The sequence below is a fragment of the Mustela lutreola genome, chromosome 4 (genome assembly GCF_030435805.1).
Source record: "Mustela lutreola isolate mMusLut2 chromosome 4, mMusLut2.pri, whole genome shotgun sequence".
NCBI lineage: Eukaryota > Metazoa > Chordata > Mammalia > Carnivora > Mustelidae > Mustela > Mustela lutreola.
In genome coordinates, this window is record NC_081293.1 from 147,922,119 (window position 1) to 147,946,882 (window position 24,764).

The 24,764-nt window shown below is 37.7% G+C and overlaps 1 long non-coding RNA gene across 1 annotated transcript in view; it reads right to left on the reverse strand.

The window, feature by feature from the left end:
- Positions 1-9,226, reverse strand: part of LOC131830400 (uncharacterized) — a 52,010-nt gene extending 42,784 nt beyond the window's left edge. Inside the window, exon 1 of the long non-coding RNA XR_009353139.1 lies at positions 8,938-9,226. This is a non-coding gene — a long non-coding RNA (uncharacterized LOC131830400). The remainder of the gene's footprint in view (positions 1-8,937) is intronic.
- Positions 9,227-24,764: the final 15,538 nt, after the last annotated feature.

Here is a 24,764-nt window from a genome sequence, read left to right on the forward strand (position 1 = left end):
ACAACACAGATATGTCAAGAACAAAAGACATTAAAGAGCTCTCTTTTGTGGACATTGGTATCTGGGTAAGAGGAATGAGCCAATAAGAATATATAATAGGGCTCAACCAGTTAACCAGTTAACTGGGCTTACAATCTGATGTCAGATATGCTTCTTAAAATAATGTTAAAAGAAAACACTTAACAATCTCACATTCTTAAATACTTTCTTTTTAGATTAAACCACTTTTTAAATCAATATTCTACACACCTTAAATGTATCAGTGTTTTAAAGAATATAACAGAGTTTCCTATATATTATCTTACTCTGTAGAAGCCTCTCTAAACCTGAAGATTCCCCTCCCTTTGGGACCCAAATCACAGGACTTTGCACAGTTACATGCTATCGTCAAGGTCAGTCCCAAGCTGCTAAGCCTTCATCTCTGAAAAGGGATCACACATTTTCCGTGACTTATTCTGAAGCTCATCTTTTTATTCCTGACAATGACCTTTCTAAAAGGTAAACATTTCTTAGCATTACTGATAAAAGAGATTCTTTGTACTTAAACTTGTAGCAGAACAGACACAAATGTGAGTCAGCTAACACACAAATGTGTGACAGCTAATATTGTCAGCTAACAATCGCTGCTAGAAAGGTATCATGTGGATATATAGCTGCATTTCAGAAGATCACTAAAAATGTATGAAAAATTTGGTGGGTATGTTAATTTTTAGAAATAGAGCCCTTAGCTTTTCTCAGATTCTCAACAAGTTAAATGACTCCTAAATCCTAGGAATCAAGCTTTCTAAGGTAGATACATTTTGGAGAAGTTCCAAGTTAAATGCTTGGAATCAAATATAAATAATCAACAGATGTGTATACACATGTATATGTTTATCTATATATATAGATGTATAAAATCTTCTGCCACTAATTTAGATGTTGCACAAATTGCAAGTGTGTTGGTACTTACTATATATATTTCTCAGCACTTACTATATATGACTCTTTAAATATGATAAATACATACACCTTTATGAAGTTGTTGAAAATGTTTTTTTGGGATTTGCAAGTAAACAAATAACTATGTTTCACACAGATGAAAGCTTATATAATAACTATCTCAATGAGAAAAACAATATTATAAGTTCAAATGGCTACATATGGAGATGTCTAGAAACTTTTTCTCTTATAATGTCATGTGTAAAGAAAAGATGGACTCGGGGTACCTGGATGGCTCAGTGGGTTAAGCCTCTGCCTTCAGTTCAGGTCATGATCTCAGGGTCCTGGGATCGAGTCCCACATCAGGCTCTCTGCTCAGTGGGGAGCCTGCTTCCTCCTATCTCTCTCTGCCTGCCTCTTTGCCTACTTGTGATCTCTGTCAAATAAATAAATAAAATCATAAAATCTTTAAAAAAAAAAAAAAAGAAAGAAAGAAAGAAAGAAAAGATGGACTCATTTGCTCTATAATGGATTTGATATTGTCCTTAAGCTGTACACCACCAGTTACCAGAAAAAAAGACATGAATCTTTCCAAGTAAAAGTATTAAATTCCTTCTGGCTTAAAAGAATAGTTATATAAGTTATACATGCACATGCACACACACGCATGTGCACACACACAGACATAGGATTCATGAGGATTCTCTCATACCCTCATTCCCTCTGAATCCCTTATATGCCAGTGTAAGCCATGAAGAAGTAGGAGTTTTTAACTCAAGTTCATATATTTAGAAATCTTTTCTGCTAATGCAGCATTTTGGTTCTGAATCAGAATATGTAACTCTGTGGTATGTGTGTAGAGTATCCTAGAGGCCCTCCTTGGGAATGCAGACTACCAGCCCAGACATCTTCCCGAATTTCATGATATTCATCTGAATGTTACTATGAGACCCTTCATCCCCATGCCACTGCCACAGACTGCCCTTTGCTCCATTTCAAATCATTCCTGGGGGAAACACACACACACACACACACACACCTTACATTATCTAAACTAAATTATAAAAAGGGAAATCACAGAATCCAAACACAGCCCAACTATGTGGCTTTAAATAAGTCAGACTCATAATCTCAATGAAAAAGTAACATTAGAACTTTAGGTCTTCTGCTTGCAAGTTCATCATTTTTTCTATGGTGCTTCTTATCTTCTTAATTATTTCCTTGATACTTCATGAATCAGAATACAGTTCATATTTTAACAACACTGGAGTTGAATGTTAGTCACAGAGTACTTTCCAGGTAATAGTCATATACATGATAAATAATCCATACCATAGTCAAAGTGATACTCTTTTAAATATCTTAATTCACATAGCAAACATTTCCACAGTATTTTGTATATACCAGGAACTATTCAAAGCTTGTTACAAATATTAATTATTTTGATCTTTAATCTTACATTGCAGGTACCATGGTCATCCCATTTTACAGGTAAGAAACCAGAGACACAGAGAAAAAAATAATTTGCCCAAAATGACCCAGGTAACAGGTCAGGGAGTCAAGACTTCACTGAGGTAATCTAGCTCTACGATTCATGAGCTCAGACAGTGTCATTCCCCTGCTTGAAAACATCCATTATCTTCGCATCTCATACAGTAAAAGTCTAAGTTCCCACAATGCCTTACTATGCCCCACATAACACTGATCTACCTAGGACAAACCAAGCAGTCTCCCACCTCAGGGTCTTTGAGCTATTCCTCCACTAGAGAACTCTGCTACCATACACACCTTTAGCTTGTTCTTTTGCCTTTCCTATTTCATACACAGATATTGCCATCTTCCCTAGTCTTTATTTTTCTCCAGAGTGCTTATTGTTGCCTAAATATGTATTTATTTCTTTCATCTATTTCCCGCTACCACCATTTTAAATGCAAGCTCCAGGAAACAAAAGCTTTGATTTTTTTTTGTTTGCCTCTGTATCTCCAGCGCCTAGACAGTTACTGGCATGTAGTAGGCATTCAATCATCATCTGTTGGACAACTGAATAATGATTTATGAATGTGTAGAAGATTCATCCATCTGTGGAAAAAGGGAAGAAATGGTGATTCTACTCTGTCTAGCCTGCCTTTAAGTCCCATGCTATGTGACCTGAAATTTTTACCCTGCTGATGCATTTTCTTCAAAGGACCCAGACTACAAAGTGATCCAAAGTACGTGGAAAATTATACTTGTAATACAATAGACCAATCCTGGACACAGAATAATCCTAAACTATTTGTAGAGAATTACTCAGCTTTCTTACAGGTTAACTAAAATTTAATGTAACTTCTTAAATTATTTACAATAAACAGTACTAGTAAAAATAACATAAATATTCTATTCTCAGTGAAATTTTTATAGACTAAAAACTGAGAAGGGCGTCTGGGTGGCTCAGTGGGTTAAGCTTCTGCCTTCAGCTCAGGTCATGATCCCAGGGTCCTGGGATCTAGCCCCGCATCAGGTTCTCTGCTCAGCAGGGAGCCTGCCTCCCCCTCTCTCTCTGCCTGCCTCTCTACTTGTGATCTCTGTCAAATAAATAAATAAATAAAACCTTTAAAAAAATAACTGACAAAAACTTTTATCTTGTTGATAGAATTTACAGCCACAAAAACATAGCAAGCAAGAATTATATTTTGTACAAACAAAAAAGTCACATAAAATTGACAGCAGTTAAGCTTGTACATTTTATTCACTTAAAAATATTCATATACCTTTTACAAGTTTAGCACCATTCTAATACTTCTAATAAAAAAGTTATTTATTAACCCTCATCAGAGAATTAATCACAGAATTATAGTACATTATTATAAAATAAACTATGAGTTATATGCTAATATCATCCTTTTGCATAGAGGAAAGCAGTGAAGCATAAGAAAGTTAAGTAACTTATCCTAAGCAACACAGAAGGCAGTGACAGAGGCAAGTTTGGAACCTATCAATTTAGTCCTATAGTCCCTTCCATGTACTGCTCCCTCTCTAATAAACCTTTATTACTAACAAAAAAGTTATAGAATATTTACCTCTTATTAGAATTTAGATCTGAAAATTTTGACGAGGCATATTGAGTTTGTTAAAAATAGTAGCCACAAAAGAAAACTCCCAATGACAAAAGCTAAAAATCAGTGCACTATGATATGAATAAAACAACTATAAATTAATAATTTGGGAATCTGTACAAAAAATAGTTCATTGTAGTGAAAATAATTTCTGAAAAATAAAACAAAGGATGCCGTACAAAATAGTTATTAAAGAGTAAAGTAGGTTTTATGAAGTTTGCTCTTCTATACCAGCTGAGGTGGGTTAAGTAAAGCTGTGGTAACCAATGACAACTAATTACATTCATTTCAATGGTTTGAAGCTGGAAAGTTTATTTTTCATTCATGCTACATGTCTATCATATTCTGACAGAGGTTTCTGCACTGATTGTGTTCTCTTGGGACTTTCATCATCTAGAGTGCCATTGGTCGAGGTGACAAGCATCATCTCTCCTATTTCATTGGCCACAACAAGTTACATGCCATGCCTAGCCTCAAGCAGGTGCAGAAGTGCCAGTCCCTTGTGTGCCCAGAAACAAAGGAGAATCACTTGTTAGTAAGCAAGTTTTCAGTCAAGATTCAGCAGTATATGGCTTCCAGATAGATACAGAAAACAATACTTGATTTATAAGGAAGGTGGGGCAGTGGGAAATGGCTGTAGGATAGGCAACCAACATTTCTGTCACCATCAATGCTGGAAATAATAAGCATTTTGTGAGTTTGAGAACTTACAAAATGCCCAGCACCGTGCTTTTATTGTGCATTTATTTTTTAATCCCCAGAGCACACAAGATAAGTGGGTTTTTTTCCTGTCTATTTTACAAAAGAGGTTAACTGAAGAACAGAGAAGTAAGATACCTTTCTGAGCTTTTAGAGCTAGTAACTGTTGGAGTTAGGACAAGAATTTAGACAATCTGATAAATATTCCCTCTTAAAACTGCTCCTCTATATTTCCCTTATTGTGCTTCTCTACAGAATAGCTCACAATTCAGAGTTCAGAGCACTTTATGCCTGGATTGCAGGTTTTGCAAACAGTATTCATCAGTGGATCTTGTGTGCAAAACAGAATTTGACCCTGGTGGTTTAGCTATAACTGGAAAAGACAACTTCCACAAAATTTTCTCATAAAGCCTGTTGCCAAGACTGTTGAGAACAGCATGTGCTTTTCCAGACTGTAGTGATAAGAAGGTCAATGTTGCTGACACCTGCAAATCTTGAAGAGGCAGCACATCTCCAGGAGAGGGATATTTTTGCTGGCCTCCACAAAAGCCTGCATTGACTTCTTGGTGGGGGGAGCTGGCTGAGGGTACTGGCAAACCACACTGATGAGATTCATGCTGTTGGAAGGGCCATCAACAGGAAATGGTCAATAGACTGCCCTAAACCCACTGAGTTTGCAGAGGGGTGCTGCTGAAATAGTCTGGACATCACCATGCTGTCGACTCACTTGAATTCTAAAGGTGGAATAATTGAAGGAAAAAGGAGTCTCTGCCTAAATGTTCTCAAATTACTCTACTCACCCACCCCTGGGAGTTTATATATCGTACCAGGGGAAAAAATGTAACTATTACAGTGTCTGTTATCTGCTGAGCTACAAATCTCTTCAATAGGTGCTAATTGTCATGGGCTCATAGGCCCTGATGAAAATGACCTCCAGTCATTGTTCCCACCACAGATCACTCTCTCTCTCTCTCTCTCTCACACACACACACACACACACACACACACACACACAAATAAATATACACTCCATATCTTTCTTGTCTTGCCACAGGTTCCTTCAAGTCCACTTGATCTCTTTTAACACTAGGTATGCCCATTGGATCCTTTCTTTCACCCATAGGGTACAAAGGACTCTGTGAAGAGGTCTTCAGCACTATTAGCTCAGGCTATTCATCTTGCCAAAGCTGGTCTACTAACCAGTCCCATGATAATTAAAGGCCTTCTAATAGGATTCCAGTCTACCTTGGCTATAACCTGAAAGCCTGGTATAGGATGCACCAATTCCCTTCTGCTTGGGAGATGGGACTGAGGGGATACAAAGCAGGATTTGAATCTCTGATCAATTCTTACATCATCATACATTTTGTCAATTTTGGCATAATCCTCATGCCTTATTACCTTCAGGAATTTGGATTCTGATATCCAAAGCCACACTTTTGAACTTTAAAGTAGCTTGTTTCAAGAACTTAGTTTTCAAGACTTTTGCTTCTGCTATGAGTTTCAAAATCCATTTATCAGTCCAACTAACATTCCCTTTCTAAGCTGTATACCTGCCCTCTCTCCGTGAGCAGTATACAAGAAAACTATATTGTGAGGAAAAAATAGAGAGCTCCTCAGTGAAACAGCAGAAAAGTGGGATCAAAAACTCTCACTAATGTATCTCAGAATATTACTTGCTAGACATGCCTTCTAGAATGTTGAGTGTTTTATCCTATTTTGAGGTTAGTCTAATAAGCATCATAGCTACACGTATGAAGCATTTACTCAGTGCCAGCACCTTAGATGACTTAATCTTCTAATCCCCACAAAACTCTATGAGTTGGAGCTTTTATCTCCTTTCATAGATAATAAAAGGGAGTCTTAGATAGATTTATCAACTTAGCCAAGTTCACACAGGTGGTAGATGGTGCAGCCAGGCACTATGTTAGATCCTGGATGTACAAAAACTAATGATACAAGGATGAATAATACAAAAATGAATGTACCATCTTTAGAAACATCAGACATCTCAATGGATCCTTATAGCCCATGTGACCAGGACTGTTACTAAGGTTTACACATATAGAAGAGGTATTTGACCAAAGATTATGGAAGACTTACTAAAAAATTAACTCAAGGTTAGACAAGTACAAGGAATGGGAGAGGAAGGAAAGGAAAGGGTATTTTAATCACAAGAAACAGCTTCTACAAAACCTCAGAGGCAAGCTGAAATAGAATGATTTGCTCCCTGTTTAGGATTATTTCTCCAGTTATCAACTACTGTGTAACAAAACACCTGAAAACTTAGTGTCTTTAACAGTAGTTATTTTGCTATGAACTTGTATTTTGGATGGGGCTTTGTGGAAACACCTCATCTCTCTGCTCTGCCTGGCATCATCTGGAACAGCTCAAAGAATGGGCTAGTATCAACTGAAAAACTCACTCTTACATGAATTGAAAATGGCAATAGGCTGAGACCTTAGCTGGGTCCATGAGCTGATAAACCTATACCCCTGGCTTTTCCCTGTGGCTTGAGCTTTCTCACAACATGGTCACCGGGTTGCAAGGGTAAGCATACTGAGACACAGTAAAGAAGGTGGAAGCCATATCACAGTTTTTGACTGAGCCTCATAAATCATGCAGTGTCATTTCTACCACATTCTCTTTGTCAAGACAGCCACAAAATGCCATGCAATTTCAAAGACAGAAGCAAAGACCTCAGCCCTTAAGGTGGGTATAGCAAGGTTTTGAAAAAGCATATGGAATCTTTTTGGAAAAGATTCCAAAAGATTCCATATTCCAAAAAGCATATGGAAAAAGCATACAGAAATATGGCTGTAATCTTTCTTAAAATATATAATCCAACACAACTCTAAACATAAAAGAACAATATAAAATGCAGATAGTCATCTCCTGTAACAATGCTCGTTCCTGATCTAATCACACCATTAGCTGTATGAGGTCATCAATTTACTGGTTGCTTACCAGGAGGTGGTTACCAGCATAAAGTCAAGAAAATAATGTAAGTTATTCACAAGGCATCAGCATGGCTTACCCACACAATAGATTGGGCACAGGGAAATCCCATCCTCAGTGTACATAATGCTTGTTGTGTTACCTTGGCCACGTGGCAAAAAATATATTCACAAAATGTGTGCAAAAGACTTAGCTAAAAATTATGTCCAAAGGTTTGAATTTCATTCTTGCAACTGAAAGTTATTTATTTTCTAGGTTGCTACAGAAGCCTCTACTTCTGTAGGTCATAACCTGTAAGCCTTACAAAGAATCCCTAACGGTTTTCCAGAAACATTTCAGGAAAGGTCTTCTTGTTTGTGAAAATATTCTCAGAATGGCTTGGATGCTTTTAGCTTCATCTCACTTACTGGATACAACAATCATAGCCCCGTGCCATTTAATTAACAGTCAGATTTTAAGACGTTATTGGTTCCAGGTCCTATGGGGCCAGAGTGCAGGTAGCTCCACAATGAAATGTAAGCTGGAATAGGGCCCTATCTTATCTAGAAAAATTTAACTCTGCATTTTCAGCTTCTTAACCACCTCACCTCCCCCCTTCGATGGGATCATCAGAGACACAGAGTGGAGAAGCAACGATTTCTACTGCCTCCCACAGGTGAGAATCAAATAATGGTGAACAAATGCAGACAGGGACCCTACAACCATGGAATTTACATTTTGGGAGGAAGGGCAAAGGTTAATCAAATAGTCACTGAAAAAGGTATGTAATTGAGAAGGGGAAAATCCTATGAAGGAAAAACACCTGTGAAAGCATATTATAAAGCTGGCCCAGGAAGGCCTCCCCGCAGAAGTGATGGTTGAGCTGCCGCTGAAGAATGAGTGTGCATGAGCTCACTTGCAGTCAGGGGTGAGAGGGGCAAACGGATGCAGGGAGAGCTCCTGACAGAACAAATGAGCAGGGCCCTCTCAGGATGCAGGAGGGTGAACTCAAGGAAGTGGAAGAAGGACAGAAGGCCCAGCACACAAGATGCTTGGAGGTGTGGGCTCAGGCGAGATTGGAAGCCCCTTCGTCCTGAGAACAAGGAGAGGCCATTAACAAGTTTTAAGCCTCGATATTTTTAAGCTCATTCCATCCCAGATGACATAATTCTCAACTAGAGGAGACCAAGCGAGGGTAGTGCCGTTTTTGAGGTACCCGTGCATGTTTGCTGCCATGGCTTAGCACTCGGCCTCTACCGCTGCCGACCACTTTGTTTAGCAATACCTGTTCTTGCCGTCAACGCCTCCCCCAGACGCGTCCAACCTCTACACCACAGCGCGGGAAGCCAGCTCCTCCCGAGAGGCCACCTCCGCGTCCGCTGTGGCGGGAAAGCAGGCGCCGCCGGAAACGACGATGCCCGGTGGGAGGACCCGGATGTAGAGGGCGCAAACCTCTGGGGGAAGAACCCGGACTCCTGCCCTTACGGCAAGGATCCTGCTTGTCGTCGTCTGTGGCTGCTTCATCGTCTTGGTCCATGGCAGCACCTTTCTGGCGTATCTGCTTGATAAAGGATGCCGGGATGGGACCACTAGGAGGCTGAGAGGCACGTGAGTTACCAAGAGGCCCGTGGCCTCCAGCTCGTGGATTCCAATAGCTTGGACCCCAAGAAGACCCAGCTGCCGGACAGAAGACGAGGGCTGACCCCCGAGAAGCGCCACGCCACATCCCCCAGCCTCTGCCCGCCATTCCGCCCTCCTCAGAACACCTCATCAAAGAGACCGGAAGTCTGAAAGGTTTGCCTGTCATGTTCTCAGAACTTTATGTGGGGCCTGGCAGAAGAGAAGATCTGTGGAACAGTCTGCCACCACAGAAGATCTGTGAAACAGTCAGCAACTGTTTTAGGACAGTTGGAAGAGAGGAGCCTTTGCTTGGAGACGTGCTCCCACTGAAGCGAAAGCGGACCTTTGATGTTTTTAAAGGGGTTGCTGACTGGCCGAACATCTCTGAGAGCAAATTCAGGTGATTTTCGGGCAGCCGAAGGAAGGCCAGTCTGGAGAGAAGACCAGACCAGAAGCAGAAGCCCCAGCTCTATATGAAGACAAACAGGTACCTGCTTTATGTTGGGATGAGCTTGGGGGTGCTATCTGCCATGCCCTGACCAAGATTTGTCGGGAGAGGAACCTTAGCAAATGACAAAGGGTAATTACACAGTGACAAAAGTGACAGTGACAGAAGTAATTACACAGTGAAGGAGGCTCAAATAATGGTTTACAAGGGACTGAGCTGTTGTGATTCTCCCTGACCCCAATACCCGAACAGTTGATGTTCCTACAGTTCCTCACATCTCTCTTCTGCTCAGAAGCTTTTCGAGGCAAATTCGGGAGGGAGGGTAAGTTACAGTGTTCTTCTTTGTTATTTCTGGTCCTATACAATCTGTCTCCTCCGCAGCCAACTCCCACTCTTCCCCAATGAGTCTTCCACTTCACCCCAGCTCTATATTTATTTCCACCTCCATGCTTGTGCTCATGTCTTTCCTCCTCCTCGGAATGACTTCCTTACCTAGGCCATCTCTTACTCATATGTTAGAACATCACCCAAGTCCCAAGTCTATGAACCCCCCACGGCCACTCCTGTTTACATTTATTTCTCTGAGATTTTAGAGCCCTTGCTTCTTCCACCCTGCGTATTTGCAACTTAGTCACAAATGAATGCCAGTTTTGTAATATTCTCTATTTGCCTAGGTTTGTCGCCGCTTTTCTAAGAAAAACAAGTCCCTTGTCAGGAGCTGTGTTGGATCTCTTATATCTCTAATAGCTCTATTGAAGGGTAAACTTCAGGGAAGAGGAACAGACGCAGTCAACATACCGCTCTTAAAAGTTTGAAGGCGCCTAATGGGAAATTCTATATCATATGCAACAGTGACATCTCGTGGTTAGAACGTTGCATGGCCTCTTCGGACTTTTCAGTAGTTGGACAAGACATTTACAAAGAAAAAGTTGCAGATTATTTAATGAATCCAAATTATTCCCATCACTTGTGCTTGCTTATGAAGGGATTTTTAAATGCATATTTATTTTCTCTGCCTTCCCAGTGCCTTCCCCTATCCTTCTGTGACCCAGTGGCCCACAAACTGCTGGTAAGGGGTCTCTGAGTGTGCTTCTTACAAACCACAATTTCCCTTTCCCGTAGGAAGACCGAGAAGCTTTTCATGGCGATTATGTGATTTTTAATTCCCTGCTTCCTGTTAGGATAGAGATTTATGTGCATAAATATTTGTTTTGGAAATAAAGTATGTAATTGAGGAAGAAACTTGAGATGATAAATATGATAGCTCAAGTGGAAACTCATCTCAAAGCCAAATGGGAGAAAAGCAGTGTGGAAAAGGAAAGCTTGTGGACTTTGGCTTCTGAGGCACTTGAGATCAGATGCCAGTTCTTCCCACTAAAGTCACACAGTAGTTATGTCAGACTAACATCCTTGGGACTCAATTTCCTCATCCCAAACAATGAAGTGACATATACCATGCCATGCTGCTTTGGGAGGATTAGAATCATGTAAAACAATTCTGGTCCAGGGGCACCTGGGTGGCTCAGTCAAGCAGTGAGTCTTGATGTCAGCTCAGGTCATGATCTCAGGGTCGTGGGATCAAGCCCTTTAATAGGCTCCCTGCTCAGCTGGGAATCTGCTTGAGGATATTCTCTCCCTCTGCCCCTCCTCCCACTTGTGCTTGTTTGCATATGCATGCACTTGTTTTCTTTCTCTCTCTCAAATGACTAAATTTTTTTTTAGAGATTTTGTTTATTTACTTGAGAGAGTGAGAGAGAGAGAGCATGAGAGGGAAGAGGGTCAGAGGGAGAAGCAGACTCAATCCCAGGACTCCAGGATCATGACCTGAGCTGAAGGCCGTTGCTTAACCAACTGAGCCATCCAGGCACCCCTCAAATGACTAAATCTTTAAAAAAAATCTGGTCCAGAATAGGTAGTCAATAAATGATAGTTATTATTTTATTTACATTTTACTAAGAATAATTGTCCTCATGTTTCCAACTTGATATTTAAAAAAAAAAAAAAAATCCTGGCTTTATTTTGGATTATCAATAACTAACTTTGATTCTGACTGAAATTACCTCATCTCTCTTGGTTTCAGATGCTTAAACTGAAAAGTAATGCATTTGGGGAAAATAAGTCTCTGAAAATGAAATAGGAATTCTAATCTACCATAGACATCAAAATTTGAATGGTAATGAAAGGTTTTAAAAACTGGAATGGACTGAGATTATCTTTATATAGGGAACTTGAAAATTTTTAATTCAAGTTATAAATTATAAAAATAATCTGGATTTGTAGAGGGAGAAAAAAGCTCTAGGAATAAATACAAAAAAAAAGTCACAAAAAAAAAAAAAAAGTTGTGAAATACTGATTTGTGTGGCCCTCCTGTGGGCAGAGTGTGAATCACAATCGCCATTTTAAACTGTATATTTTGTTAGAAAACATCACTTGAGTACTATCAGTTTTATCTGAAGTCTGAAGTAAAAAGCAAGAGCTTATTTCAATAGTTGGCCTTTTTCCCATTATTTGGAATTTGTACAGACTGTTTTCAACATAAAGAATGTTCTATACCATGGTTTATTTCCCAAACCCACAGGTTACTATCACTGTTGGGCCTCAACTATATAACTCCACAAATAGTGGTAGACCAACTAACAACAATGGGCAGTGATGTTTCTTTGGGAAAGTCAAAGAATTTCTGGGATGGAAAAAATTTGAGGTCTCTATTCTAAATTCTACTTGAGTATACCAAATCACACCTCTCCCCCAGTTTCAGCTCTGGCAATGAGAGTAAATAATCCCATCCCCATCTAGGAAAGATGCAGCTGTCTTCTCCTATTAGGTATTAGACAAACAGCTAGGCATGAGCAGAAGACCTGGGTTCTAATTCTTCCGTCTGTTACGGAAGAGGGAGTAGGAGGTCAGGGGTAGTCATTCCAAAACCCCAGGGGGTTAAAGCAAGGTCTGTTTTGTGCTCAAATCAACAACCATTGCAAGTTGGCTACAGCTCTGTTTCAAGTCTTTATTCTGTGATGCAGGCTGAAGTAGCAGCCACTAACAGGCATGTTAGTCTGGTGGCAGAGGGAAAAAATAAATTGACAACTGAGATGGCTCAGAGTTTCTTCTCATAAGAAGCTCAGGCCTCTTCCACTCACATTTCTCAGTCAAGGGAAGTTACAGGACCAAGGCTGCTATCAGTGGAATAGTAAATGTACTCCTCTGTACTTCTCTGGAGGGACTTGAGAGAAGGGCATAGTAATAAAGGACAGCAAATATTTTGAACAAATAATGAAATTTACTCCCTTTTGTGAACATAAACAGACCAGCATGGTCTCCGAGTCCTATTTCAGTCAATCCAAAAACTGGAAATGATCATTTTCTCCACACAAAGCTCAGGATTACAGTAAACATCAAGTAAAACTAATATGTGTGTGTGTGTGTATGTATATATATGTGTACAAGTTAATACGTATATGTTGTTATATCCTTACCCAGAGATTCTGTCTAGTAGATTTCATGTGGAACCATGATGTCTCTATTTTTTTTCAATGGTCCAGTATTGAGAAGAATTGTGGTAATAAAGTTCTGATAAGTCATCTCCAAACCCAGCCACACATCTTAGAAACTGGAGAGCTGTTAGAAAACACACATTTCTGGGCCTTGTGCCAAAGATTCTGATTCCGTGGAGCTCAGATGGAGCTCCAGATTCTGTATTTTTAAAAGCTCCCCAGAACATACTCTCATGTAAGACTAGGCAGGGAACCCTTGAGCTCTAGGATCCTTTTTAGCAACAAAATTCACAGCCTATAGTTAGTAACTTCCCCTTTTATGCAGGGAGGGCAATTTTTGTTGTATTGTTTATGTAACTTTGTTTAAACTTTATTTTATCTCAATCTAATACAGATTTAGTCAGCTGATTTTAACCAGGCAAAAAGAACAGATACTGATTTGTTTATAAGAAAACATAATGAATTTTGCTCAGTAAGAGAAAGAGATATGTGACAGAAAAGTAAAGGGAATGATGCTTAAAGTGAACATTATAGTACTGACACAGAAAATAATTATGTTTAGTGTTCCCATTTATTCTGTGATCACAGGCTCTGGCTTAACATACAATATTCTGTATGAAGCCTCAGGATTTGCCTTATGAGATAGGAAATATACCCATCTTAAACTGGGTGCCAGAAAAGTAAAGTCACACAGACTAGAAATAGTAAACCAGGATTCACACTCAGTGCCCCAAACCTCCAGGAAATTCCATCAGAGGCTGTCGAAGAAAAGGGGGAAAGTCAATAGTAACAGAAGTGTCAAGTAAGCAATATTTTATACTTTGCTACACCTCCCAGGTGGCAGCAGTTCACTGGTCTCTTCTCATTGCTGTGTCCCAGATGCCTTTTCTCTACTTGCATACCTCCCTCTCTGTTGTTGTCATTGTGAAGTCAACACTCAGATTAACGATCACAATGTAGCCACACTTTATCATTTACTGAGTATTTTCACAGCTTTATCTTTAACTGTCATCAGAAATAGTATTCAAGAAATGTAGAAATCAAGGATCATAAAGCTTGAGGTGATTTGTCTAAAGCAGGTTTCCAAAAATAAGTATTATTGGACTGGATAATTTTTGTTGTAGGGCTCTGTCTTGTGCATTGCATGATAGTTACCAACATTTGTGGTTTCTACCCGCTTGATGCACCACCACCCCCAATTCTAAGAACAAAAAAAGTCTCCAGACATTACCAAATACCCCATAGAGGACAAAATCATGCTTGGTTCAGAATCACTGGCCTAAAGTGATGCAGCAAACAGGTAGAAAGTACTCTCTGACCCACATCGTGTGGCTACAAACTAGTGTACATTCCATTGCATCCCTGAAGCCTCCCTAGAAATGTAAAATTTTGGAGCCTGAAGGTTTTAGTAACATCCAGGAGATGCCTTTATTTTACCAGTGAGCAAGCTAAAGCATAAAGATGTAAGGTGACTATTACAATTTTATGGCTCAAAGCTAATTAAAAATAAATTTAAGATTGTTGAAATTCCTGTGAAGTCATATTACTGATACACATTGTATGATGAGAGCACGTCTTGTCCTGTGGCCACATCCATTACCCATCACATTTCTCAAAAGAGTGCGTCTGTCATGCCAGTCTTTGTATCTTGAATCTTCTTCACCCTCTATGCCAAACTTTCGGCAGGGTCTAACAGTGGCAATTGAATTACCAAATTAGAATAGCAAGTTAATGGCATAGATGCCCATGGATGAGCTTCCTCCCCCCCATGGATGAGCATTTCTAACCTAAGATTTCTTTTTAATCAGCTGATAAGCAGACCATTTAATAGCAAACAAAACGAAAAAACTAGCTAAAGAACCTTTCTTTACAAAATCCAGGGACCTCCATCAAGCAAAAGGGTGTTTTCAGAATGGAGAGGTCATGGTCCTCGCCAGAGGAGGAGACTCATAGCAGACTCATCCAAGAGATGTTATCCTGTCCCCTACTGCCATTGCCAGGCTCAGGGAAAGCCTCCAGCTAAAGGTCATCTAGCCACTCTATTTCCCCATAATCCCTTCCGGACCTTTGCTAAGATGAAGTAGAATATTTGTTCTTAACATCTAGTACTAGCCTTAAAGCACCTTAAAGAAAAATATTCTCCTTGATATATTCTGTCCTCAGTTAAGTAACACAAACTATGTGGCCAATAAAAATTTGTTAGACAACTTAAAAAAGAAAATCAGGGCTTCCTGATTGATTTTCATGATCCCAATGTCCACCTAGAAGCATTTTGCTTCTCCAACAAATTTCAAGAATTCCGCCTCTTTATCCTCACCCAGGAGAACCGTTAAAAAGAGATCATCCTAATCCAGGGAGCACTTGGAGGTTTCCAGCACATGAGCTTTGGCCTACAAGAGTTTTGCATCTTCTGGTAGGGTGAGATTTAAGCATAATTCTGGTCCCTGAGTCTGGCTGTGCCTGAAGCTGGCAAACTCCCAAAACTGTTTTCGTTTACTTACTTGGTGTTGGATTTCTGTCACTTGTAATCTAAAGAGCCCTAATTAATATACCACCCTCAGGAATAATCAGTTTTGTTGTTGTTCTTATTGTTTAATACATAAAATTTGAAGAAGAAATCAAGTAGGTAACCCAGTTCAGACTATCAGTGCTAAAACAATTCATGCCATAACACTTTTGCTCCTCATGCTGAGGCTTTTCAGTCACCTACAAGTTTCTGTGGTACTAGAAGCCAGTCATCCAAGAAATATAAAATCTGTCATAGGTGTTCCCGTACAATAAAAGGAAAACCACTTTTCTGGCCAGATAAGGATATTTAGAAAATAGGGTAATGCTGTAGTCAAAGAGCTTTCCTTTCTAAACCTTCTCTGACTCCTCCCTTCTGTCTCTGTCTAACATTCTGATCACTTCTACTCCACATCTGAGTCCTTTACCCAGCTCCACTTTTCTCACATGTTCTTCCAACAGAATGAGCTCTGTATCCCTTTCATCAAGAAACCAATGGAATCTTAGCTAATGCCCTGGCTCCATGCCAATAGTAGATACTGTTGAGATGTAGCAGTTCCTCAGATTTATAAGTTTTCTCAGGTCTACTCCATCCCTAATTATAATATTCAGGTGTTTGGTGTTGCAAGGAAAAAAACCAATTAATATTTCTCTTTGGCCCCACACAGAATTTCAGAACAGATGGACTTGGATGCCAAATACTGCTGTAGAGTTTAATTTTTTTCTTGCTCTAAATTTAAAATATCATTGTAAAACTGTTTATTAAGAATTTAAAGCTAAGTTTTAAAAAGTGCCCTTTCACTCTTTGAGAAGTGATAGAACATTAGCACATGACCTCAGAATAGGGTTGGTATGTAGGAAACCACCCACCCACACATCTATAAGCATATCTAACATTTGAATTCAGAAATTTGTCCAGTTTAGATCAACAACACAAGAAATTAACTGTGTCAGGTACTTTTTAAAAAAAATTTTCCACATTTTCTGATGTTTTGACATCTTGGGGCCTTGCTGACCCTGGAGGGACTGCTTCTCTCAGAGTTAGCTAATTCCTAGAGAGAGCAAACAATTCATCCTAGAATGCTCCTTTCATAAATAAACATATCAAGAGCCCATACCGTCAAACATCTCCTTTATTAGGCTTTCTCATGCTGAGTGATTTGTGAATTAAAAATTATTTCAGAAAGCTTTATAAAACTCAGAGGGCAAAAGCATTGCTTCTAACAACTTGCTCAATTGTTCATTTAGAGCCTATGATTTAATTATATTATTTTTTTTAATTTTTTTAAAGATTGTATTTATTTATTTGAGATTGAGAGAGAGAGAGCATAAGAAGAGAGAGGTCAGCAGGAGAAGCAGACTCCCTGTCGAGCAGGGAGCCTGATGTGGGACTCGATCCCGGGACTTCAGTATCATGACCTGAGCCAAAGACTAACCAACTGAGCCACACAGGCGCCCTAATTTTATAATTTATTTATAGAAGGAGCTATTAACAAGCAAGTGACCTCCACATGTAACTAGCTGGTGTTTCTTTGCTTGGAGGAAATTAATCTTGTGATAAATTATACCTTTTCTTTAACTGATGTTTAAATGAGAATGCAGTTGATGGCCTACTGGTAGATAAAAAAATGCATTTATGAACGCCTGGCTGTCTGGCTGGGATATTTTATACACCAGAGCCACATTAATATAATCTTCTATAATTCATATTATGTAAAAATCATATTTTGAAATAAAAGCATAAGTGTCCTTGAGAAGTTACTTTTCCTTCATTTAAAAGAGAAACTTTACAAAAATTCTATATATAAAACAACCAGGGATAGAGCTAGAGTGCTCATTATCTTATGCAATGGATCTCAAACTCTAATTTGCATTAAATCACTTGTAGAGCTTGTTAAAAAAATCTGTATTCATGGTTCATACTCTCCAGAGATTCTGATGCAATAATCTGAGCAGATGCTTAAGAATCTGTGTTTTTATCAAGAAGTCTGCATCCTGACACAGGTGTTCCAAGAATCACAGTTTAATAATCCCAGAGAAACCATTACCTCCTAAAGACTCATTGTTGAGCCAGTCTACAATCAGCCATCAGCTTTTGGGTCATAAGTTATTTTTTAGTAGCATTTCCTCTCTACATGTTGGGCTGATAATGTTAATTTTATATGTAGATAAATACCTACATGTATCTAGATATATTTATATCATTAATACTCCCTCTTCAGATCCAGACATAAATAGGTGTTTAGGTCATCACTAAATGTCAAACCAAGTTAAGGCAAGTTAAACACTTTGAATCTCAGTTTCCTCATCTTTAAAATGGGATTACAATGCTGCTTCATAGAATTATGGTGAGGATTGAATGAGTAAATGTATATACAACAAAGAGTTAAGAGGTCAGTAAATAGTAGGTATTACTGTTAAAGGATCGGGGCAAAGGCAGTATGACCCAGTGATGCCTTACATTTATAAAGAAATTGCTTTATGGTTTCTGGAGCTCTTTGACATACATCATGTCATTATACTCACACAATATGTATGTGAAATAGAAGGTATAGGGTTTTATTCCAATTTATAAGTCAGATTCACAACGCAGAGTACTAACCACTATACGATCACGGCGAGCTACCGGGGACCTGTTATAAGTCAGATTCAACTTAAGTCCGCTGTCATGAGCATTTGCTCACAGACTAGTGGGGGGAAAAATGAGCCTCAGAGTAGTTGAAAGGGTAAAGGGTAGGAGTTTCTTTTGCCTTTTGAAGCCAAGAAATTAGTGTGCCACAGAATTCCCCTGTAGACTTCAGAGCTCCTAGTGAATTTCAAATTTATAGAATGGCAAAGCAGAGTAGCTCAGTGGCTATGAGCTTAGGTTTTAGAGTAGACAGATTTGGTTCCACCACTTTAATAGTTGTGTTGGGGTGCCTGGTAGCTCAGTCATTTAAGTGTCCAACTCTTGATTTCAGCTCAGATCATGATCTCAGGGTTATGGGATTGAGACCCATGAAGCTCTGCACTCAGCTGTGAGTCTGCTTCTCTCTCTCTCTTTCTCTCCCTCACCCCTTCCCTTGCTGGTGTACTCTCTGTATCTCTCACAAGTAAATTTCTAAAAAATCTTTTAAAAAATGGTTGTGTTACCAATATTATTTAAGCCTTCTAAGCGTCAATTTCCTCTTGTAAAAACAAGGCTAATAAAACAGTGACTAAATAAGATCTATTGCATAGTAATATCTAATATTTATTTATTGAAGCTTCCATCCCAGAGTATAGCAGAGTAATGCTCAGAATAGAGATGGTATATACCTGCCCACTCATGCAACCTACAAGTACTACTGATATTTGGGAGTTCTTGATTACTATTGCCAACTCAAGAGTGAAAAAATGGGGGCGCCTGGGTGGCTCAGTGGGTTAAGCCACTGCCTTCGGCTCAGGTCATGATCTCAGGGTCCTGGGATCGAGTCTCGCATCGGGCTCTCTGCTCAGCGGGGAGCCTGCTTCCCTCTCTCTCTCTCTCTCTCTCTCTGCCTGCCTCTCCATCTACTTGTGATTTCTCTCTGTCAAATAAATAAATAAAATCTTTAAAAAAAAAAAAAGAGTGAAAAAATGAATTTTTTCTAATGTGAAGAGATAGCTAATGGACAAAAGATTAGTCACCATTATAAGTACTTACTTTATTAGGATACAGAGTAAACATGAAGAGACTGTGTTGATAAACCCAGATCACAAAATGACGCCATGGCAAGGTCAGATTTCTGCTCTGTGCAAGACCTTTTTTCTTCTCTAGAGATTGCTATGATCCTTTCATTTTATTCCAAGGAAAGAATTTCACTTGGGGAATTCCCTTATAGAGTTCCATGGTTTTATCCCACATGCTCTTGGTCTGGAAAATTACTTTGTAATCTTCTGTTTAATATTCTGAGTTTCTGTTAAAGATGGAATTTTTGCTGAGTTAAAGGCCCACACAGTTCTTACAGGTTCCAATTTGGCACCAACCCTAAATCTTTTGTGGCTTTGAGTTAGTCTTGGCAGAACACTTCCAGAGTAGGAGGATTTTTTTTTTTTTTTTTTTTTATCTATCTTTTTATTTTTTTTATTTTTTTATTTTTTTTTTATTTTTTATAAACATATATTTTTTATATACATATATTTTTATCCCCAGGTCTGTGAATCACCAGGTTTACACACTTCACAGCACTCACCAAAGTAGGAGGATTTTTAATGGGTTTCTTTAAAGAGTCACTTTAAAGTGTTCATTTAGGCTCAAACCAAAGTAAACTGACCATTTTATTCCCATGAATTTTAGAGGGCCAAGGGTTAGAATTCAGGGGAAAATGTGGTAAGCAAACCTACTGAGAATTTAGCTGATACTGTGGTTTGATACTATAAAACAGAAGCAAGACCGTGGTGTCACTAAAAGAAACTTTCTCACAAAGGCTTTTTTAAAATTTCCACTCTTATGCTCCCATAATATTGGTGGTGTTTCGAATATATAGATATACATGTACACATAAACACACGTATATATGTTTTTTATACCAATGCCAAAAGTTGAGTGGTAAAAATTGATACTTTGCTGAAAATCAAATCATAATATGAACTTCCAATATAAAGGAATAATTAAAATTTTTACGGAAAATCGAAGTGAAAATTTTAAAGTCATGATAGTGAATGCTGCAATAAACATGACAGTGAAGAGCCATAATGTTCCACTGTCAGCTGCTACTAGGTCCTAGAGTGACTACGCAGCATTTTTATCTTACCTTGTAGAAATTTATCTGAGATAAGTGAAAGACAAAAATATTCTCTCACAATGGCATTTTCTCTTCTCCATAGTCTTTATATTATTTATTATGTCTGAAAACTGTATGATTTTGAAACTTTTTATCCTCAGGAATATTTGAGATGGCAAACTGATACTCTGCTTTTAATTCTTGTTCATAAGTTGTGAAGAATTTCCAATGAGACTTTTTCTTGAGAGAACTCACATTTTAAATATAGTTTAAATGTTAAAAATTAAATATGTCTTAAAATGGTAACATTGTTTAATGTTATAATAAATGTTAGCATCCAATAATTCTATAAAGATTAAGATAATACTCCTTGATTTCTATTGTACTCTATCTTTTTAATCATGTAGTAACTATTTTTCATAATCTTAAATCTATCTAGCTAAAGTAGCTTTTCTACTAATAACACCTTAGTCGAATTTATTTTGTTAACTGTTCTTTTTCTATTGAAAAATAGTTGACATATAGCATTTAAGGTGTTTAATTTTAAGGTATATTTAAGGTGCTGATCTGATACATTTATGTATTGCAATATGATTACCAATATAGCATTTATACCTGTGTCATATCATAAAACAATAATTTCATTTTGTGTTGAGAACATTTAAGAGCTAGTCTCTTCAGTTTAATAATTCTAATTTGTTGTATTTTCTTATTAAATATTTACTTTAAAAAAAACTAAATATCCCATCTGGGATTCAAATAAAATTATTCTAGTAAGCAAAAAAAAAGTCTCTTAGCAACTTTGAAGTATGATTACAGTTTGTTGACTATAATCACAATGCTCTACATTAAACCTCGAGAATTTATTCATCTTCTAGCTGTAAGTTTATACCCTTTGACCAACATCTCCCTGATTCCCCTACCTTCCAGCCACTGGGAACAACTTTTCTATTCTCTTTCTATGAGTTTGACTTTTTAAGGTTACATATGTTAGTGAGACAATGCAGTATTTGTTTTTCTATCTCACTTAGCATAATGCCTTCAGGGTCGATCCATGTTGTCCCAAATGGCAGGATTTCCTTCTTTATCATGGTTGGATAATATTCTGTTGTATACATTTACCATATCTTCTTTGTGGAGACTTAGATTGTCTCCATGTCTTGGCTATTGTGAGTAATGCTGCAGTAAACATGGGGGTACAGATATCTTTTCAATATACTGTTTTTGTTTCCTTTGGATATATACCCAAATACTGGATCATATGGTAGTTCTATTTTTAATATTTTAAGGAAACTTCATAATGTTTTCCATAGTTACTAAACCACTTCCATTCCCACCCTTGTCTTGTTCCTGACCTTAGAGGAAAAGCTTTCAAACTGTTATCATTGAGTATGTTACCTGTGGGCTTAATATACATAGATTTTATTATGTTGAAGTAATTCCTTCTGTACCCAATTTGTTGAGAACTTTATCATAAAAGAGGTTGAATTTTGTCCAGTGCTTTTTCTATTGTGTATCTATTGAGCTGATCATATAATTTTTATCATTTGTTCTATTAATGGGATATATCACATTTATTGATTGGAATATATTGAATCATCCTTGCATCCTAGGAATGGATCCCACCTGTTCATGGTATATGATCCTTTTAATGTGCTGTTAAATTTGGCTTGCTAGTGTTTTGTTGAGAATTTTTGCATCTCTATTCAAAATAGATATTAACCTATAGTTTTCTTTCTTGTAGTATCCTCATCTAGGTATCAGGTTAATGCTGTCCTATAAAATAAGTTTGTAAGTGTTCCTCATATCCAATACCTTGAAATAGTTTGAGAGGGATTGGCGTTAATTCTTCTTAAGTGGTAGAATTTACAGGGAAACCATCTGGTCCTGGGCCTTTGTTGAGAGGTTTTTGATTATTGATTTAATCCCTCTACTCATTATTCAATAGGTTATATTGTTTTCTAGGCATTTATTCATTTATTCTAGGTTATGTAGTTTCTTGGTGTACAATTGTAGTTCATTATATCATAATTGTCTCTTTTGATCTTTTGTGTTCTGTGTTAGTGGTAGTATCTCCTCTTACATATCTGATTTTATATCTGTCTGAATAATCTATCCATTGTTGAAAGTAGAGTATTGAAGCTTTCAACTATTATTGTGTCATTGTTTATTTTTCCCTTTATATCTACTAATACTTAATAAATTTAGGTGTTCTATTGTTGGGTGCATAAATATTTACATTTGTTATGTCCTCTTAATGAATTGACCCCTTTATCATTATATAATGATCTTCTTTATCTCTTATTGCAGTTTTTGACTCAATATCTTTTTCCATCCCTTCACTTTGAATGTATATGTATCCTTAGAGGTGAAGTGAATCTCTTGTAGGCAACATATATTGTGGTTTTTATTGTTACTGTCTTTTCGTCCAGCCACTCTGTGCCTTTTGATTAGAGAGTTTAACCCATTTATATATTAGTAATTTTTAATAGGTACTAACTAATGCCATCTTTTTAATTATTTGCTGGTGGTGTTATAGTTCCTTTGTTCCTTTCTTCCTCTCTTCCTGCCATCCTTTGTGAATTAATGATTTTCTATAGTTGTATACTTTAATTGCCTTTTATCTTCTTTTAAAGATTTTCTTTTTATTTATATATTTTAGAGACAGAGAGAGTGTGCATGTAAGGGGGTGGTAGCAAAGGAGAGGGAGAGAGAATCTGAAGCAGACTCTGTGCTAAGCATGACGCCCACTGTAGGGTGGGCTCAATCTCACCACCACAAGATCATGATCTGAGCTGTAACCAAGAGTTGGATGCTTAACCGACTGAACCACCCAGATACCCCATCTTCTATTTATCTTTTATAAGTTTTTGCTTTGTTGTTACAATGTGTTCCAATTAGGGAGAATCAACATAAAACATATTATGGATTTAACAGTCTGTTTTAAACTTATGACAGTTTTAATCATATACAAATACTCCTTTCCCCAACATTTTGTTTTAGTATCATGATTTATCTCTTTTTATATTGTATATCCAATAATTAATTATTATAGTTATAATTATTTTTACTAATTCTGATCTTAAACTTTACACTAGAGGTAAATGATTTAATACATCATCACATTATGGTACTGGAGTATTTTGAATTTGACTATTACTTATTTTATCAGTGTGTTTTATATTTTTACATTAATTTTGTATATTTGCATCCTTTCATTTCAGTTTTAAGAACTCCTATCAGCATTCCTTGTAATGCGGGTCTAGTAATGAAAAATTCCTTCAGCTTTTGTTTGTCTGAGAAAGGATAACTCTTCTTTATTTCTGAAGAACACCTTTGCCAGCTCTAGTATTCTGGGTTGACAGATTTTTTTTTGTTGTTCCAATGCTTTGAATATATCATCCTGCTCTTCTGACCTGCAAGATTTCTTTTTATTTTTTTTTTAATTTTATTTATTTATTTGACAGATGGATCACGAGTAGGCAAAGAGGCAGGCAGAGAGAGAGGAGAAAGCAGGCTCCCCGCTGAGCAGAGAGCCCGATGCGGGGCATGATCCCAGGACTCTGAGATCATGACTTGAGCAAAAGGCAGAGGCCTTAACCCACTGAGCCACTCAGGTGCCCCTGACCTGCAAGATTTCTGCTGAGAAATCCACTGATAGCCTTATGGGGATTATCTTGCACGTGAAGAATTTGAACTTCCTTATTTGATGAACTTTGATGTCTAAATGTTTCCCTGGTTTGGAGAGGTTCTCAGTCATTACTTCTTTAAAACAGCTTTCTGCCCTTTTCTTCCTCTCTTTTCCTTCTAAGGCTCCAATAATTCATATATTGTTTCTCTTAATAGTATCCTATTGTCCATATAGACGTTCTTCACTCTTTTTCATTTTTTTTTCCTTTGTTCTCCTCTGACCTGTAATTTCAAATGTTCCATCCTCTACTTCATAGATTCTCTCTTCTACTTCATCTAGTGACCTGTTGATGCTATTGCATTTTTTATTCTATTTTCTGATTCTTCAGCTCCAGAATTTCTGTTTGTTCTTTTTTTTTTCTATCTCTGTTATACTTCTCATTTTGTTCATTTATTTTTTCCTGACTTTATTAAATTGTCTTTCTATTTTCTAATACTAGCTTGCTGAGCTTCCTTAAAACAACTACTTTGAATGCTTAATCAGGCAAATTGCAGATTTCCATTTCTTTGAGAAATGGAAAATCATTGTGTTCCTTTAGTGGTGTCCTGCTTCCTTCTTTTTTATGCTCCTTAAAATCTTGCAGTACTGTCTTTGCATTTAAAGAAGCAGTCACCTCCTCCTGTCTACTGACTG